At 39.7% G+C, this 10821-nt stretch overlaps 1 long non-coding RNA gene across 2 annotated transcripts; it reads right to left on the reverse strand.

The window, feature by feature from the left end:
• Positions 1–574: 574 nt before the first annotated feature.
• Positions 575–10166, reverse strand: LOC116665400. 2 transcript variants are annotated; one of them, XR_004321996.1, is made up of 2 exons: positions 9028–10166; positions 575–1940 (listed from the first exon to the last, which is right to left on the reverse strand). It is a non-coding gene; the product is annotated as an uncharacterized LOC116665400 (long non-coding RNA). The 2 variants fall into 2 exon arrangements; XR_004321997.1 differs by lacking the exon at positions 9028–10166 and adding an exon at positions 2110–9021.
• Positions 10167–10821: the final 655 nt, after the last annotated feature.

The following is a 10821-nucleotide window of genomic DNA, read 5'->3' on the forward strand; positions in this document are numbered from 1 at the left end:
TTTTGGCTATGTATCTAGAAGTACAATTGATAAATCATACTGTTTGATGTATCCTTTGGCAATACTATAACTCTGATTGAATCTCACTTTCTCTCCCTAATTTAACCCTGCACTCATGTAGCTGTTCATGGCTGCAGAAAAGCAAACATCCAACATCAACTTCCCTCAGTTTATGACTAGGATCCAGTGTGACCAGCCAGCCTGGTTTGCTCAGGACTATCCCAGTTTTAGCACTGAAAGCAAGGCCCCTGAAAAGCCCTGAGACCAGGGCAAACTAGGACAGTTGGTCATCTTACCAGAAACAGGCTCTTGACAGGACCTTGTATCATACTGTATTTCCCTAGTCCATTCACTCTCCTATTCTCCTGAATGACTTTTTCACACCTGCTCACTTCTTAAACCTCTGACACATCCCCCCCCATATTTATTCTCAATTGAAGACCTTGATCCCTACTTCACTGAGAAGATGGAAGCATTCTGAAAAGAACTTCCTGCATTCCTACCACCACCACCTACGCAGTGGCTAGAGTCTGCACTCACATCCTTTGACGTCCCTCCTACAATCATCTTTTTCTTTTTTTTTGCCATCATCTCCTATAATTTATTCCTTTGCTCATTATATTCCAGGTACAGAGAAGTAGTTTTTTTTTTTTTTTTTTGCCAGTCTTCAAAGGCCAAGCTTGTTTCTGCTTTGGGATTTGCTATTCTCCCTGATAGAATATTCTGTTCCCCCCAGGCCCTATCTTTGCATGAATGTTTGTAACCCTACACATTTGGAGGGTAGGGGTTAGGATAGGAAGCAGACAACACTCAGTCTAACTCTCCAAGTTTCTAAATGCTCCCCCTCTACCAGACCATTTTGATCAAATTGTTCTCTTTAATGGTTATTCCCGAGTCACACCATCACCAAACTCTGACATCTCCTTTCTTTCACATGGTAGCATGTAACTAAATATACTTAGATGCTGTCATTTTGGATATATTGTTTCATCTTCACTTACATGTGTACCTGTTGATAACATCATTTCCATATCTCCACCTCCTTCTGGAGTCATCCTTTGATGCTTTCCACCTATTGAGTTCCCAGCGATCAGGACTAGCTTTCTGTGTCCTGTCCCTTTTGCTCCTCAAAGCCTCCCCCCCTTTTTTTTTCTTCAGTACTCTTAGGTAGTCCCACACTTCTTCCTCATAAAGTCAAACTTCTCATCCATGGCAGCAAATAATCAAGTTGGAAACCCACGCCCATGCCAGCTTATTTCTAACAATAGTGGTACCACTCAATTCCAGTAGTAGTCTTGCTCCTTCTCAGCAATACTCAGAAAATGTATCCAGTCAATTTCTTAAGATATTGCTATTTAATTCTCTTTGGGGAATTCACATGGTATAGACTTTAGAAAACATAAGAGGTAAGAGAGAGAGGAGCTTTTGGACGAAATGGAGACTGTTAGCAAGCCCCGTTCTAGTGAGCTGGGCACACAACAACTCGTCTTCATTGGCTTCCTTCTTCTTCCTTCATGATGCTTTCCAACTTCAACCAATCTCAAGGTGGCTTTGGAACAATCAAGGAACAATTATGTCCTATATGTTAGCTAATTTGTGCAAAAGAGAAGCACACAAGAACTAAGAAAGAGTAATTTCCATAGAATAAATTTATAATAGCATAACTATCTTTAGTTTATTTTATATGATTGTATATAGCTTTTTAATGGCTAGTAGAACCCATTTCTAACAAGCCTAGAAAATGTGCTTTACCTTTTCTTACCTTGAATTGACATTTTTTTAATGAATAAATTTAAAGATTCTCATGTACCTTAATGAAGTAGGGAAAAAACTGGTGGTTCTAAGTTTGAGTCCAGTCCAATGATCTTGAGTAAACTGCTTTGCCTCTTTGAGCCTAAGTTTTCTCATCTATAAATGAGAATATTATCTTCTTCCTAAGGCTGATGTGAGGAATGAATGAGAATATATATGAAAATTTTCATAAAGTGTCAAACAGTAAGTGCTTATCATCCAGTTCCAGCAAAAGAGCAGAGTTAGAACAACCTGTCAGATGAGGAGAGACTACAATATATGCACTTAGGAATTCCATTCCCCAAACCACAAAATTACCTTTGTTTCAAGTCACCATACAGATTTTTCACTTCTTAAGAAATAGATATGTTCAATTACAATGTGTGGAGATTTATGGGGCTCTGGAAAATGGTATTCCTGCTGTAAGCATAAGAAAAGAAATGCAAATACTGATACTTAAGTGGACTCATTATATTGCATTTTGTTAGAGTTAACTAGAAAAAACCCCAAAAGATTTGATGTAAAAATGTGGTTTTTTTTCCTTGTAGAGAATTAATAGCCCCCTCTATGTAAAAACCAACAACTAGAAAACATTTTCTAAGGTTATCTATACATATATTTTTTTTTCTACACATGTTGCAATCCTTTCTAATTCACAGCTCTCAATCACCCCTCATTTCTTGTCCTCTAATCCCCATGGGGAAGCCTCTGCATACCCCTCATCCAGCATCCATCTCCTGTGCCTCTTTTGTTTCATCATTTAAGATGTCAACTCCTAAACAGATATGTCCAGCCCAGACCTCTGTTGATGGACAGATTTTAATATCCAACTGCCACTCATCTCCTCTACTTAGATGTCTAACAGGACTCAAAATTACGTCCCAAACTGAACTCCCGATCTTTGCCCTCAGTGTTGCTGTACACCTAGTTTCAGTTTGTTAGTGACTATTCCATTCTCCCTTCGATTAGGCCAAAAATTTCGTAGTTGCATTTCCACATCCATTCTGTCAGGAAGTCTCACTGGCCCTACCTTTCAGCAATGTCTAGAATCTGACTACTTCTCACCAATCCCACAGCTACCCTTTTGGTCTGAGCCAAAAATCTCTCTTGTCTAGGTTTTTGCAACACCCTTCTCACTGGGCTCTCTGTTTTCATTCTTGTTACCCCCAACTCTGGATTTATTTTCAAAAGCAGCAAGAGAGTGATTCTTTTAAAACCTACATCAGTGCATCTTACTGCTCTGTTCAAAACCCATAGTATTCAAAGATGGTGCCCTCCTCCTCTTCCTCCTCCACTCTGGCTCACCCTGCCTCAGCCACACTGGCCTTTTCACTTGTCCGTGAACATGCTACGCACATTCCCTTCTCATTCCTTCACATTACTTTTCTCAGTGAGAACCTCACTGACCATCTTATTTAAAATGTCAACCCTCCTCCTGTTCTTTTTTCCTCTCTAAATACATACTATTTATCACTTCTACATGATATTATTTTCTGACTTTCATTAGAATATAAAGACCACGAGGGCTCTAACCTAGGTAGAGTGCCTGGCACTGAGTAGATGTTTGTTGAGTGAATAATTTCAGCCTCTCAGTTTTGCAGAATCTTGAAAGTTGAGTTGTGTGGTGTATTAGTTATCTGTTGCTGCTTTAACAAATTACCACAAACTTAGTGGCACAAGACAATACAACTTTATTGTCTATAGTTCTGGAGGTCAGAAGCCTAAAATCAAGGTGTCAGCAGGGGTGTTCTTTATGGAAGCTTCAGGGAGAATCTGTTTTCTTCCCTTAATTTTTTAGCTTTTAGAAGTTGCTTACTTTTCTAGGCTCACAGCCCCTTGCTCTCATTACTCTACCTCTTACTTCTGTTGTCACATCTTCTACTGCTTGCTTCCATCTCCTGCCTCCTCTTATAAAGGCCCTTGTGATTACATCAGGCCAACCTAGATAAACCAGGATAACCTTCTCATCTCAAGATCTTTAACTTAACCACATCTGCAAAGTCCCTTTTGCTTTATAAACTCACATTCACAAGTCCTGGGGATTAGGACGTGGACACCTTTGGGAGGCCATAATTCAGCCTACCTCATGTGGGAAACAGTTTTGGGGGTTGAATATATGAGCATCACATAACTAGGCAACAGCTGAAGGGATGTGACTGAGTCTATGATACCTGCCCGTGTGCCAGGCACAATAAAGCAGAGACAACAGGAGATGACGCTTTATTCACATAGCCTGGGAGACAGGCATATGACTTCTATTTAAATAGGCACATACTGGAGATGGAATAAAAACCAGTAGAATTGGGTCAGAGAAGTTTTGAGCATAGAGGTAAGGTACGAGGCTGCGGGGAGAGGGTACAGCTTAGTGGTAGAGTGTGTGCTTAGCATGCATGAGGTCCTAGTTTCAATCGCCAGGGCCTCCATTAAAAAAAAAAAAAAGGTATGAGGCTGAGAACCTGGTCAGGGGTGAGACATGGAAATTCTCCTAAGCCACATTAAGGATTTTGGACTTGGTTCTAAGGGAAATTGGAAACCACTGAGAAGATTTACATATGGAAGTGGCCTGATCAGATTTACAATTTTAAAACATCACTCTTGCAACGTGGGGGAAAAAAATGGGAGAGCAGGAGGAAGGATGAAAGACGAGCTGGGAAAAGGGTGCAGTCATCTAGGTGACAGCGGCTTGCTGCTATATTGAGTCTTGGTTTCTTCTCTGTAAAATGAAGATCGTGTTGTTATCACCTTCACCTGACTATTACGATGATGCAGTGGGAACACACACACAGAATGGTGTTGCGCATATCAACTGTGCTGGCTACTGGTAGTGTAACTGAATCAGATCTTAGCTACCCAGTCCTAACATAAAATTACAGGGAAGCTGCTTAAAAGGAAATAAGGTTTCAATTACATCTAACATATGGTATTTAAAAGCTAATCAAACATTGACATAATCACACCAGGATAAGAAGCTGGCCTCTGCACCATCTGATTAGGTCAAGAAGACCCGCCTTTAAATACGTCCTGGAAAAGGAGGTGAGAGATGACCATGAGCTCAGAGAGAACGTGGATCCCAGATTTCAGTAACAGTGAAACAAGGAGAAACAAAATCACTGCTGGGAATTTGGGCTGCCAGAGGCTAAATATTATGAAAATGAACAACGTTGAGGGTTTTCAGAAGTGCTTTTCTTCATGTCATTAAGCAGTGAGTTACAACAATATTGTGTACAGAAGCACAGACTTGGACATGACAAGGGGGTTCAAGTCCTGGGCCTGTCACTAGGTTTACCACTGGGAAAGCCCTGTAAACTCTCTCAGCTATTCTTTCTGAAAGTCAAAATAATTATAGAAATACCTCACAAGAGGCTTAGAATGTACTGAGAAAACATTTACAAAGTGCTAACACAGTGCACGGCCCAGATTAAGTACCCAAATGGTGGCTATTGTTGGTATTAATGTTATTAACTGTTGTAGGCTTTTTTCTTATATGTCAGGCTGATACCTTTCAAGGCATTGCAAATAGCATCCCAAAAGGTGAGGGAAGCAGGAAAGAGACCAGCAGGGAAACAGCACAGTGAGTGTTAGGGTCAATGCCAAGTCTTCTTTCTCAAACAGACATGCTCACATGTGACTCAAGCAAGGGTTGAAGAGTATGAGCAAGGAGCAGGCTACAAGCAGGCGAGAGAAGACGTAGGCAGGAGCCAAGGGGAGAGAACGACAGCATCCAAGCGCCAGAAGCAGCTCATCTCTGGAGTGCCAGGCTCACTCTGGTCAGGACTCGCATAGCACACAAGAACACTGGCCGTGCTCTCAGGGCTGCAGCTGCCCTCTCTGCGAAAACACAGGCACGTTAACCCTCCTTTCAAGAAGCTGTTTGCAGCCTTCTCCAGAGGGCACTGTCAGGTTATGAAAGAGAACCACTTAAAAGTAACAAGACGGCTGTTGTCAACAAATAAACCTCTGAAGACAATCTCAGGTATTATCAAGGATAAGAGAGTCCAGTTGCTGGGTTTTCCAATGGATTCAGACTGCCAGAGCCCTTTATAAGCTGCATATGGTCAGAGAGAAAAATAAAGAGATAATGTAATTTTCTAAAAGCCAAGGGGTAAATCTAAGTCAGGATAAGAAAATGAAGAGGTGTCTAAATGACTGAGCCTATTCAGAAGGGAGGGACATAGGAGAGTTACCTGGCTGTCATTCTTCCCTTTGGATGCCCCAAGAACTCAGGCTGAGTTCCTATGGAAAAGAAGCACTTTGGTTTCAGCTCAGCAAAGTGCATTAGAGCAGGCCCTTGGAATGGCTTTCAGACAGTGAATGTAGCAATTTTCAGGACTAAGAATTATTAGATGTCTTTGGAAGACTGGATGATTGATTATGTTTCACTCTCAAATCAGAAAGATTTCAGTGGCTCCCCATTGCCTACCAATTACATATTCCTCACCCTGATTTTGGAAAACCATCCTTTTCTCTGCTCAGTCCCCACGATGGGACAAGGAAACTCTGAGGGTCCCAAGTACAATCCCAACTGGGTGTGGAGACCAGTAACAGGACGCTCATCTAAATACTAAATTCTCAGGAAAACTGACTTCCCATCTCAAGTCAAGTGTCCACCCTTGGTCCAGTTAGACATGGCGACACCACAAACAAGCCTAAAGTGTGTCCAGCCTGCCTTTCCCCGTCTCTTTATCTTCTGTTCCCTAGACTCAGCCACGTTAGACAGTTTGCCATTTCCTCCACATCCTTCCTCTGGGTTTTCTTATGATTTTCCTCAGGGTAGAATGCCTGTTGGAAAAAGAAATTAGACACAGCCTTCAAGGACTAGGCTCGGGAACTTTTCAGAATTACACTCAGACTCATAAATGTTAAACAAACTAAGGAGGCCGGAAGGAGCCTCTCACACCCTAGGGCAATAGCAGAGCCCAAAAGGAAGAAGACAGACTTCCCCTTCTTGCTGGCAAGAGCTTAGTCAACGAGAAACTGCCACAGCTCAGCCAATGGAGAGCCACTCTCAGTTCCTCCAATGGACTCTAGCCCTCCCAGCTTCCTTTCCTCCTCTTAAAGAGTTCACCTCTCCATTTTCATTGGGGACCTGCACATGGCTCACCAGGCTTGCAAACCCTGAATTGCAGTTCTTTGTAGACCCAAAATAAACCCGTTTTTGCTGGAGAAATAACTGGCAGTCTATCAGTTTTAGATCAACAATCATAAACATTCACCAGGCACCTACCATGGGCGAATTACTAAACACTGGAGATACTAGATGAGAAAAGACTTCTGTTCCCAGTGTGCAGGAAATCTCATTCCTGGGGCATTATCTACTTTGACACTTTGGTGCTCACATAATGCTCACAAATTCACAATTTATACAACTTTTTGACTTAAATGATTTCACCTCTCAGCCCCGACACTCAAATTGGAGAATCATAATCTTCTCCAATGGACAGCATCCCACATGCCATCACCGTGCATCTATTCTGGACTTGCTCTTTTTCCATTAAAACAGCATCATCACCACTGCCATCATCATAGCTAATATTCACAGAATGATGGCTACACATTAAAGAGTGTGTTCATATAACTTGTCTCATTTATGTATCCAGACTTCTCATCTGGGTTAATTTACCAAAGCTCCATGGGGGTGGAGTCTCTGTTTTCTGGTACATCTCTTGATAAACCCAGATGCTCAGTATGCTTTTTGGTCACAACAGGTCACCAGGTCTTTGACTTCACAGAACAATTTTCATAGTGTCCACCAAGCTTCTACTATAGGTTCAGACCTAAAGTGATGCATTTTAGTAATACATGTTATGTTTTAAATTTGACCTGAATGTTTCTCCCAAATCCATGGCTTTGTAGTACTCACCATCCTTGAAGGTCACCTGCTACCTCTGCACCTTTTCAGAGATTTGCAAGTTTTTCTTACCGTCTGAGGTCAGATGGCAAAAGAGCCTTCTAGGTTGATTGTATGTTGTCTTGGGACAGAAAGGTGTTTTTGTTTTTTGGTTTTTTTTTTTACTACTAATTTTTATGCACTGACCATATATCTCTGGAATCTTAGTCATTGCATTTCTCTACCTAGGTAAGTTAATTTTTCTTATTCTTCATTATTGTCTTCATATATAGTTCCCTAGCCAAATGACTGACAGTTACATAAAAATTGTACTTACATTCATCTTGGTGTAAAACTTTGAGAAACCACTTTTACATCTCAAATACATATACAAGTTTACCTCTACCCACATGCCTCTTTACCCTCACTTTGACAACATATGCAACAAGAGCTTTAAACATCCTTATACTCTGAGTCAGTAATAATTTTTTTGGCTACTTCTCAGCAGTTGACCAAATGAATTACCATGACAGCAGGGTAACAAATCCATAGGTAAGTCAGATTATTTCAAATTCTTTGTTTTCAATAAATATATAGAGAGACCTATTAGCTGGTAGATCATTACAAATAATTTTGATGATAAATTGCTATGATTTTTGGCATGCAATAAATTTTTAAAGGAGTTAAAAACCTATCACTGCTATAACTTAATTTTTTAAGTTTCTCAGTGCATAGATATATTTGAAAAATATATTGCTAAATTTATTAGGAATAAGTAAAATCTATTCATTAATAATTGAGGAAAAACAAAGTCCTATTCTCATTAAGAACCCAATTTTCAATAAAGTTTTATATTTATTAACTATCAAAATTTGTGATATATCTTTGTTGTTTGATCAACTAGAAATTCAGTATATACACTTATTTTGTCACAGAGAAATGTAATTAATCTGTACCATTGAATAGGTTATTTTAGGATAAATTTCTAAGGAGAAAGTACAATGGAAATAGAAGTTCAAATAAAGATAGAACAATTAAAAATTTCTTACTATTAATATAGAGCTTTCATGCATTTTTTTTTTTAACAACAGATAACAGGGCATCAAGTCCCTATGGTATTAAAATTCCACTGTAAACATTTTAAAGTATTAGAATGTCCTTTGCAATTATTTAAACTTACGATGAGAAGTTGTGATTTCAGTTTTAAAATATGCAAGGTGATACACAGTCTATGAAAATTAATTTTAGAGGGTATGTGAATGAGAAAAATTTTGAAGAAAGGAATTATAGAGCACTTCAATGCATGCTGTTTACCTCTCAATAATTAGGATTTGGAAACAAAGCTTATAACACTTGTCCTAAATTTTGTTTTACTTAACATCAGATCTTACAGATTATCTAATACATACTCCTCATGTTTTGCTGTATAGATTGTAGTGGGCAGAGCAATGACTCTCACACGTGGCAGTGCAGAAAGGCAGTGAGACAGACCGGCATCTCCCAACCAAGGGTATTTCTGACAGAGCTGCTAACCTGGAACAAGGTTTAATGTACCAGAGTTATAGTCCATTTAACACCAGCATCCAACAGGCTTACTTTAACATCATTTGATTTTAAACTTGGGAAAGTCTTAAATTTAACAATCATCAAAATTAAAATCAGTGATCCTGCTTAAGGACTGGTAAAAATCCTTGGGGGGATTTTTCACCTTTAGCACCATTTTCTTCAAAACTTATTCAGTTATTTAGAGTAATATTTTACACAACATGGGCCAAGATGCTCTTGAATTAATGAAGCATAGAAATACAGGTAATATCAGATATTAGAAAATTCTATGTGAAAACTATTTGATGAACGAGTTTCCCCTCTGCAAAAAATAAAAGAAAAGAAAGAAAGAAAGAAAGAAAACTGATAAAATGGCTTCCTTTTGCCCCTTCCCCCAACAATCTCAACTAAATTCACAGCTTCCAAGTCCTATTTACATCTTGGCCAAACTGCAAGAGGCTTCTGTCCCCATCACTTCAAAACCACCCGCTTTCTAGGTCAGCCTCAAACTTGTAAACTTTAGCCCCAATATTGTCTCTCCTCAATCTTTGTCTAGTTTCTAACTCAATCTTCTTCTGATTTCCATCTCTCAATTATTTGATATAGTTAACCATTTCCTTCTTGCAAAACTAGTTGTCTTCCCTGAAGTCAATGATTTTCCTCTTCTGACTCTACTACTATGGTTTGAACTGCTCCTTCCATGGCATCTCTTCCTTTACGATCTCTTAAGTGGAGGGAGCTAGACCCCAAAGTTGTCCTTAGCCCTTTCTTGTCCCTGCAGCCTCAGAAGACCATCATTTTAAATTATCACCATTTTTCTGAATACACACCTTTTAAAGGCGTCTTGCCTAAGAGATGTCTCATTTCCAGCTGTTCAGGCTCTTCACACACCTCAACACAGCCTCATTTTCTGCCTCTTCCATGCCCATAATACACATGTCTCCCTTGCCCCAATCCCTTCATCCCAAACCAGTACTTCCCTTGTTCTAGGACTCAATACAAAGCGCCATCATCTCCTCCTAGGGGTCTATGACGCCTCTCTCTCTTTCACTCCTCTCCATCCAGTGGAATCATCAAGCCCTCTTGACCCAACTCTGCAGCATCAATATAACCCATTCTCACTCATTTTCATTGCCATAGGCTTAATTCTGAATCTCAGCCTTCCAAACCTGGTCTAGTCCGTGGTATCCCATCTGAGCTTCCAGCTTAAATACCACTGCCTCCACTAACAATTACCCAGTTAATGGTGTCCTTTCTCTATGCTCCCAGGATATTTTACCCATAAATAAGATACATTGTTAGTTGCACGCATTTCTGCCTCCCTCAAATCAGAGATCCATTTGCTGAGACTCCATTCCCTATCACCAGCCTGTATCAATGCTACCCACAAATCTAAATCTAATCCCCTGTGGAAATGCATCATAGGATTGATTTTCACATCACCACAGCATAAACCACAATGTAGAAGAGCAAGCACTACAATGTCTGGAAAGAAAAAGAAGAAAGAGGAACAACTAGATAGCCATGTTTTTTTTGTGGAACTTTAAAGTATTTCTTTAAAGTATTTCTTATCATAATAACATCTAATAAACTCATAGTGTGCTTTAAGGCATCATCCAGTAATGTCTAATCATTTCTTAACAATAAAGTACATGAAT

The sequence above is a fragment of the Camelus ferus genome, chromosome 8 (assembly GCF_009834535.1).
Source record: "Camelus ferus isolate YT-003-E chromosome 8, BCGSAC_Cfer_1.0, whole genome shotgun sequence".
NCBI classification, from domain to species: Eukaryota; Metazoa; Chordata; class Mammalia; order Artiodactyla; family Camelidae; genus Camelus; species Camelus ferus.